Source organism: Sceloporus undulatus, unplaced genomic scaffold (genome assembly GCF_019175285.1).
Source record: "Sceloporus undulatus isolate JIND9_A2432 ecotype Alabama unplaced genomic scaffold, SceUnd_v1.1 scaffold_20, whole genome shotgun sequence".
In the NCBI taxonomy this organism is placed as follows: Eukaryota; Metazoa; Chordata; class Lepidosauria; order Squamata; family Phrynosomatidae; genus Sceloporus; species Sceloporus undulatus.
Genome location: NW_024802942.1, coordinates 1,101,671 through 1,108,889, shown reverse-complemented (window position 1 = coordinate 1,108,889; position 7,219 = coordinate 1,101,671).

Below are 7,219 nucleotides of genomic sequence, written 5' to 3'. Positions count from 1 at the left end.
CAGGTGACACCATACTACTAGCAGAAAACATCACAAACTTGGAACATTCACTAAAGAAAGTAAAAGAAGAAAGTGCAAAGGCAGGTGCAATTTTAAACTTTAAGAAAACAAAAAATAATGACCACAGAGGATTTACACAAATTCAACCTACAGTAGATAATGAGGAAAACAAAATAAAGATTTCCCATACCTTCGATCAAAAATTGATCAGAATGGAGAGTGCAGTCAAGAAATCAGAAGAAGACTGGGAATGGGAAAGGCAGCTATGAAAGAACTTAGACAAAAGCCTAAAGGGTAAAGATATAGAGCTGAATATTAAAGTTAGAATCCTTCAAGCCATTAGGGCAGTGAAGAAATTGGTTAGAAAGAAAATAAACTCATCTGAGATGTAGTGTTGGAGAAGAATGCTGATGAATCCCAAATGACAGCTAAAAGGACAAACGGGTCCTTGAACAGATCAAGCCAGATCTCTCCCTAAAAGCCAAGATGACATGGGGCTGAAGCAGATGGCCCAGAAGGTGCAGCCTCTGGCCACTCTTGTGCTGATCGCACTGGAACCGCGACAACTGCAGGCCGTCACTGCAGCCCCAAATGGGCTGCCAGCAGGAGTGGATTTAATCTGCTCCTTTTTGGGTAGGCTCTTGATGCTTTGGCATGGCCTCCATGAGGCTTTCAGCTGCTTGGGGGGAGGGGGTGTCATGTAAACACCATGCCCCCAAAGTGTCTGGAAGCCGCTTTATTTGGCCTGTCTGTTTCAGGCTGCCATTCTTTGGCCACATAACAAGAAGGCATGACTCATTAAAAAAGACAATTATGTTGGAGAAGATAAAGAGAAGTATTAGAAGAGGAAGACCACATGTCAGATGGATAGACTCAGTCAGGGAGACTATGGAACTATGGGCCTAAGCCTGCAGGATGTGAGCAGGGAGGTAGAGGGTAGGGAGGCTTGGAGATGTGTCATTCACAGGGTCGCCATGAATCGAGATTGACTTGAAAGCAGCTAACAACAACTGTTTGAAAGGGTGTCCAAAAGAAAAAAAAATTAAAGATAAGGCAGGAGATTAAGGATCCTGAAGTTGTTCATCCACAATAGCCACCTCATTACACATATAGGTTACCTTGTCATTACCTTTGCACTTGTGTGGGGTCTATTGTAATTCAGTGTAAATTATTGTTTTAAATCTAATTTAAGTTCTGCATACAAAATAGCATATACATTTCCTGCTTTTGGGCACTCTTGGAGTATCTATAGGCAGCAGACGGAAACGAGGAACGACCCATTTCAGATGGATAAATTTTCGAGGAAGCCCACATCCCTGAGCCTGCACCGTTGCAAGGGCGCACCACGGGCTGTAGCCAGGGGGGGGATCTGGGGGTCCGGACCCCCTCCATAGAAAACTGAATGGTGTGTGCTGCTGCCGCCGCTCACCCAAGCCCATTCTAATGTGGCCTTGCTCCCCCCCCCTTCCTAAAATCCTAGCTACGTCCCTGGCTGCAAGGGCTATTGATGACAGTGTGACTTAGAGGTCTCTCATTCATAGGGTCACCATAAGTTGAAGTTGACTTGAAGGCAGTTAATAACAGCAATATATACTGATCATCCTACTCTGTTGAGAAATTAACATGTACTGATTTATGTAGAATTTTTTGCCCTCTTTTTCACATGAGATGTCTAGGTATTTAAAGGTCACAATCTATCTATCTATCTATCTATCTATCTATCTATCTATCTATCTATCTATCTCTCTCTCTCTCTCTCTCTCTCTCTCTTTTACTGAGAGTAGGATTCCTGAGTAAATTTAGAAAGTTGGTTATGGGGTCTGAACAGCTTTGCTTCCCTCAAACCTTGGACCTTGGCTTAATCTTGAGAACACATGAGAAGGAATATACAATAATCCCAGCGTTTGTGCGGATTTTGGATCCATATCCCTGACTTACTCACAAGGGGCAAACAGAGGGACTTAGAATGGGCCACACGCCTGTGGGGCCACGCTGCCATTCAAGCCAATAGGGCTTGAGTATCAGCACATTTCCTTTTTCACAGGGGGGTCCAGAACAGATTCCCCATGAAAATGGAGGGCAACTGTACTTATAAGCATATGAAAAGAAATTTCTTTTCTTGTGTTGGTAGGAATTTCTATAATCAGCCTTAAAATATCTAAGTGAGGAGAAGTGAGTCTTCTAGCGAGATTCAAATCCCCTCATATCTCTTTAGACAAATTAAGCCCTTTCCGCTAGCAACCTTCTTCTGGGACTTGCTGCCATATCCCACAGGTCTTGTTCATCCATTTCTTCTTTTAATAATCATTGCACTGTTTTATAATCGGTACTGAGCATTTCTCAGTAACCAACTGTAATTTCTCCAGATTTTGAATGCCATGTCCCTTGACTGAAACATAAGTGATTTATATGGACTCAGGTAAATAGCACTTTGCATAATTCAGGCAAGTATGCATATATTTTTCTCATCACAGTGAATTCCTGGAGATCAAGGGTGCATTGAAAATATTAATCCACACATCCAGATGGCAGCTGTGGTGAAAACAAAATGGCATGGTGAGCTGCTTCTGTATCATCACCTACACATCTCTTTGTTGACATTGAAATTTTAATTGTGAACATGTTGTCTTTTGTGGATATAAACCACACAAAGACTAGCCAAATATCAAAACTACTGGAATTCTTAGACCAAGCACTAATGTCTTTAAATATGGGGTTTAGGGTGGAAATAGCAACCCATTAGCCAGCAGGGAATTGTTCTTGTGGGTACCACAACCATTTAAAGATACTGACTTGAGATTTACATTAGTTCCCATTGGCTTATACTCCGTGCTACAAATTGAATCCAAGGTACATCGTTCCTATTAGAAACCGAATTAACTCTAGAACAGTTCTAGAGCAACCCGCAATTGTTCCCACTAAAATTCGAATCGTCAATCGGATTTTAATTTAATCTGTGTTAAAGGCGTATAACCCATGTTAAAAAAATAGAAGGGTCGAACCTACATTTTTTCCTTGATTTGAGATAGGAATCGGGTTATTGAAATAGGAACGATCAGCCTCAGAAATCGGGTTAGCTGGATGGGAGGAGCGGAGTGCAATGGGCTGACTTGGGGGAGTCGCCCTTTCTGTCCCCATCTGTCGTGGCCGTCGCCATCTTTGCTTCCCTCACCCCTTTGTCCGCTGTGGTCTTTCAATAAGAGATAAGGATTTTTTTTTAATGGTTTACAGGCGCTTAATTTCTTCAGCACTTAAGCGTCTGAAGTCCTGGCCCCTTACGCCTTCCCCCGGTGGATTGCAACCTCCCCTCTGTGTGGGGAGAGCCCATTTGTAACGGAGGAGAGGGAGGATGCACAGCAATCTCTGGGGAAATTGAGCCTTTTCTCCCATCTCTCTTTCCCAATCTGGGGAGACACAGGAAACCCTGGATGTGTGTGTGTGTATGTGTGTGTGTGTGTGTGTGTGTCATTGAACACCATTTGTAACGGAGGAGAGGGAGGATGCACAGCAATCGGGGGGGGGGAATAGAGCCTTTCCATCTCTCTTTCCCAAACGGAATTTGCCTTCTCCTCCTTGATCCCATTTTCCAACCCTGGAAAGAGAATCTTTGGGAAAGAGTGCTCCCTCCCTGGGCTGTCTTGGGAGCCATGAAGCGGGGATGATATTGTTCCTGCAAAAGCCATCCCATAGTTCCTCTGGAAACAGCTTGGGCTCCCGAATTCGCTTTGCCTGCAGCCTCCCCCTTGATCTCTGGGCTCTTTGAAGGGATGCTCCCTGGCTGTCTTGGGAGCCATGAAGCGGGGATGAGTCCTGCAAAGCCATCCCATAGTTCTCTGGAAACAGCTTGGGCTCCCCGAATTCGCTTTGCCTGCAGCCTCCCTCATTGATCTCTGGGCTCTTTGAAGGGATGTTCCCTGGCTGTCTTGGGAGCCATGAAGTGGGGATGACGTCCTGCAAAAGCCATCCCATAGTTCCTCTGGAAACAGCTTGGGTTCCCCAAATTTGCTTTGCCTGCAGCCTCCCCCAGCCTGGGGTCTTTCTTCCAAGGCAGCAGAAGTGCTTTGGGGAGGCAGTTTTCTCTCCCTCAACCATCCTTCCCCACGAATAATTGCAGGACTCATAGGCACTTTAAGCGCCTCCTCATTGGCTCTTTTATAACAAACCGCGAAATTTAAAAGTGACGTTATGATGATGTTGCTTTGATTGACAGCCCCAAAATGGTGAGTGGGAATGAAATAAGGCTAAAACCAGTTTATATATACACCGTTTTATTTGAATAGGAACGAAAGTGGATCACTTAAAGCGAATCAATTGGTAAATGAGAACGAAGAAAAAAAAGAGATTCGGAACGCGGGATAAGACCAGGGTTATTTTGAATTGATTTAACTGATACTGCTGTATTTTAAACCGTTGTAAATCGCAAGTGGGAACACCCCCTCACAGCAAGCATTACTAGAGGTACCTTTTATTTACAAACAGCAGACAGAAAAAAGACACTAAACCACACCAGTCAGTAAGGGGAAGGCCATTAACCAGCGAACCAAATGGCCACAGTTTTCATTTAATGCCTGCAGCTTAAATTACAATGCATATTGTAGGAATTTAGACTTATTAAGCTGCTGAAAGAGAAACATCTGGGAGAAGGCTGTTAACACTTTCCTACTTTTACAGGAGTTATGTCAGGCAGTGAGGTGTGAAGCAAAAGGCAAGGATTTTCATAAAGTGATCTTGGCTGCAGTTCTTGCACCACTGACAGAAAGGCCTTTCCTACATGTTACTTGGTGGGACTTGACAACCAAAGGTTGCACTTGTTTGTAGCATTTCAAGTTCCACTGATTACGATATAATACATACATAATGTACTCTTGTGTATTAAATCCCATCGCTCACAATAAGTGTGCTGTAAGTATACTAAATCTGGATCCAGCTCCTATTATTGTATTATTATAAAGCCTTACTTCACAATGATGAAATCATTTTTTTAAAAATAAGATATATGAAACAGACACAGGAAAACCACATTTTGTTGTCAGCATGACCACACATATTCTTTATTTCCTTAAAGGTAAGGAAACAAGGGAGCTTTTTCTAAAGTAGTGGATTTGTGTCAGAACTGTAACAACTCATTCACCCATTCATATAACATGACAACGTAAAGGAATTGAGTCTTGTCATTTCCAAGGACTGTGGGTGGTCATGCTGCCACAACAATCCTACTTGTAGCAGCTAAACAAAACATGGGGCTGAAGCCCTGCTGTAAGCCACAGCATATGCTAACATCTGCAGGGGATGGCTTTCTCTCAGTCTCACCACCTTCACAGGCATGGCTGGTGAAGACTCACAAGAAAGCCTTCTCTGTGGCAGCTCCCAGACTGTAGAATTCCTTTCCACAGGAGGTCTGATGGGGCCCTTCCCTGCTCTTTTTCCTCCAGCGGGTGAATATGTTTTTAATTTAAGTAGGCTTTTTCAATTTTAATTATGGGGTTGTAGTGTATGTGTAATGCATTGTTGCTGTGTGCCTTCATTTCTGACACTATCATGAGGTTTTTCTTGGCACGATTTATTCAGAGGAGGTTTGCCATTGCCATCTTCTGAGGCTGAGAGAGTGTGACTTGCCCAAGGTCACCCAGGGGGTTTCATTGCTGAGCTGGGAATTGAACCTCGGTTTCCAGAGCTGTAGTCCAACACTCAATCCACTACACCATGCTGGCTCTGGTGTATTTTTAATTTTAAAAAATCTTTTAATGAAACAATGGTGTAAATATTTTTAACTATTTTAACCATTCTTAAAATAATACCGATATGTATGTTTCCTTTAACTTTTGTACTTTTTTTTTTTAAAAAAAAATTAAGCCACATTGGACCCCATTTTGGGAGAAAGGCAGGGCATCTGTGCAATAAACAAATAAATAAATAAATAAATACTTTTTTTAGTATATTGCTTGGCAGGGGGCACCCCCCTTTCTCCAGTTTATTTCCTTCAAAAAATCATAGAAACATAGAGTTGGAAGAGTACACAAGGGCCATCCAGTCCAACTCCTGCCATGCAGGAATTCTCAATCAAAGCACCCTTGACAGAAAACAGTCCAGCCTCTATTTAAAGACCTCCAGAGAAGGAGATTCCAGCACACTCTGAGGGAGTGTGTTACATTGTCAAACAGCATTTACTGTCAGGAAGTTCCTCCCAAAGGTGAGGTGGAATCTCAATAAACTAGAGAAAGAATCTGGGGTTTGTTCTTGGCTTCTTTTTCTCTGGTTAAGAGAGAACATACCAGAGAAGAGATGCTGATGGACAACACAGAACATCAACTGTGGAAAGAAGATTTGTTGTTTGTTTAGCCACTCCTGCTGCAAGGGAAAACAGCGGATCATTGTATACCAAAACTGCTTGTCCTCAGCAAGCCTGGGTTTTTACACATCCCTACTTCATTGTGTTGTGTGAGTACATCCATTTTCTCTGTTATATGAAACAGAAAGGGGAAATTGTTAGTCTAAAAGCTGCTATATGTGTCCCATCATTACTGTTTGTGTATGAGGTAGAAAATATACTTGAGTTTTATGGGCATTGCATTATGGGAAAAAGCAACTGTCCTGTCTCTTTCCTAACATGATGCAGAATAATTTGGTTGCAATGATGAGTTTAAGCTGTGCCCCACTACTTCAGTGAAAACTATTAAGGAAATGTCAAACATTCATTGTAGTATCTTTGCCACGGGAGACGAGGTCCAAGAACTCAGAACAGAATGTGTTTAGAGATTCCACACTCTAGTCTCACCTTGAAAAAACTTTGACATTTCTTAGGATTGGAGAAAATGTGCCAGTTGAAAACATCTGGTATTAATAAAATGGATTGGTTGCAAATCCTGAATTCTTGTAATCGTGGATCACTTTGCTTATATTCAAATGACAGCCAGTTCAGGGAACCTATGCCACTTACCAACATTGGGAATGAATTTAATAGATCTGGGTTGCAGTGGGGAGCACAGGAAAGCATCTGGTCACTTTACTAATTACCAAATGGTGGGGCAAAACAGACCATAGTAAGTGAAAAGAACATCAACTGTGACAACTCCTTGTAATCCTTAATAATTATATATTGTTAGTTTTCAGAAAATATAAATGTATAATAACCATTCAAAACAACAGGATTGGTCTCAAGACCACTGTATTAATTTTGCAACGTTTACTATTTCTTATAGTAGAAGAGGAATCAATTGTC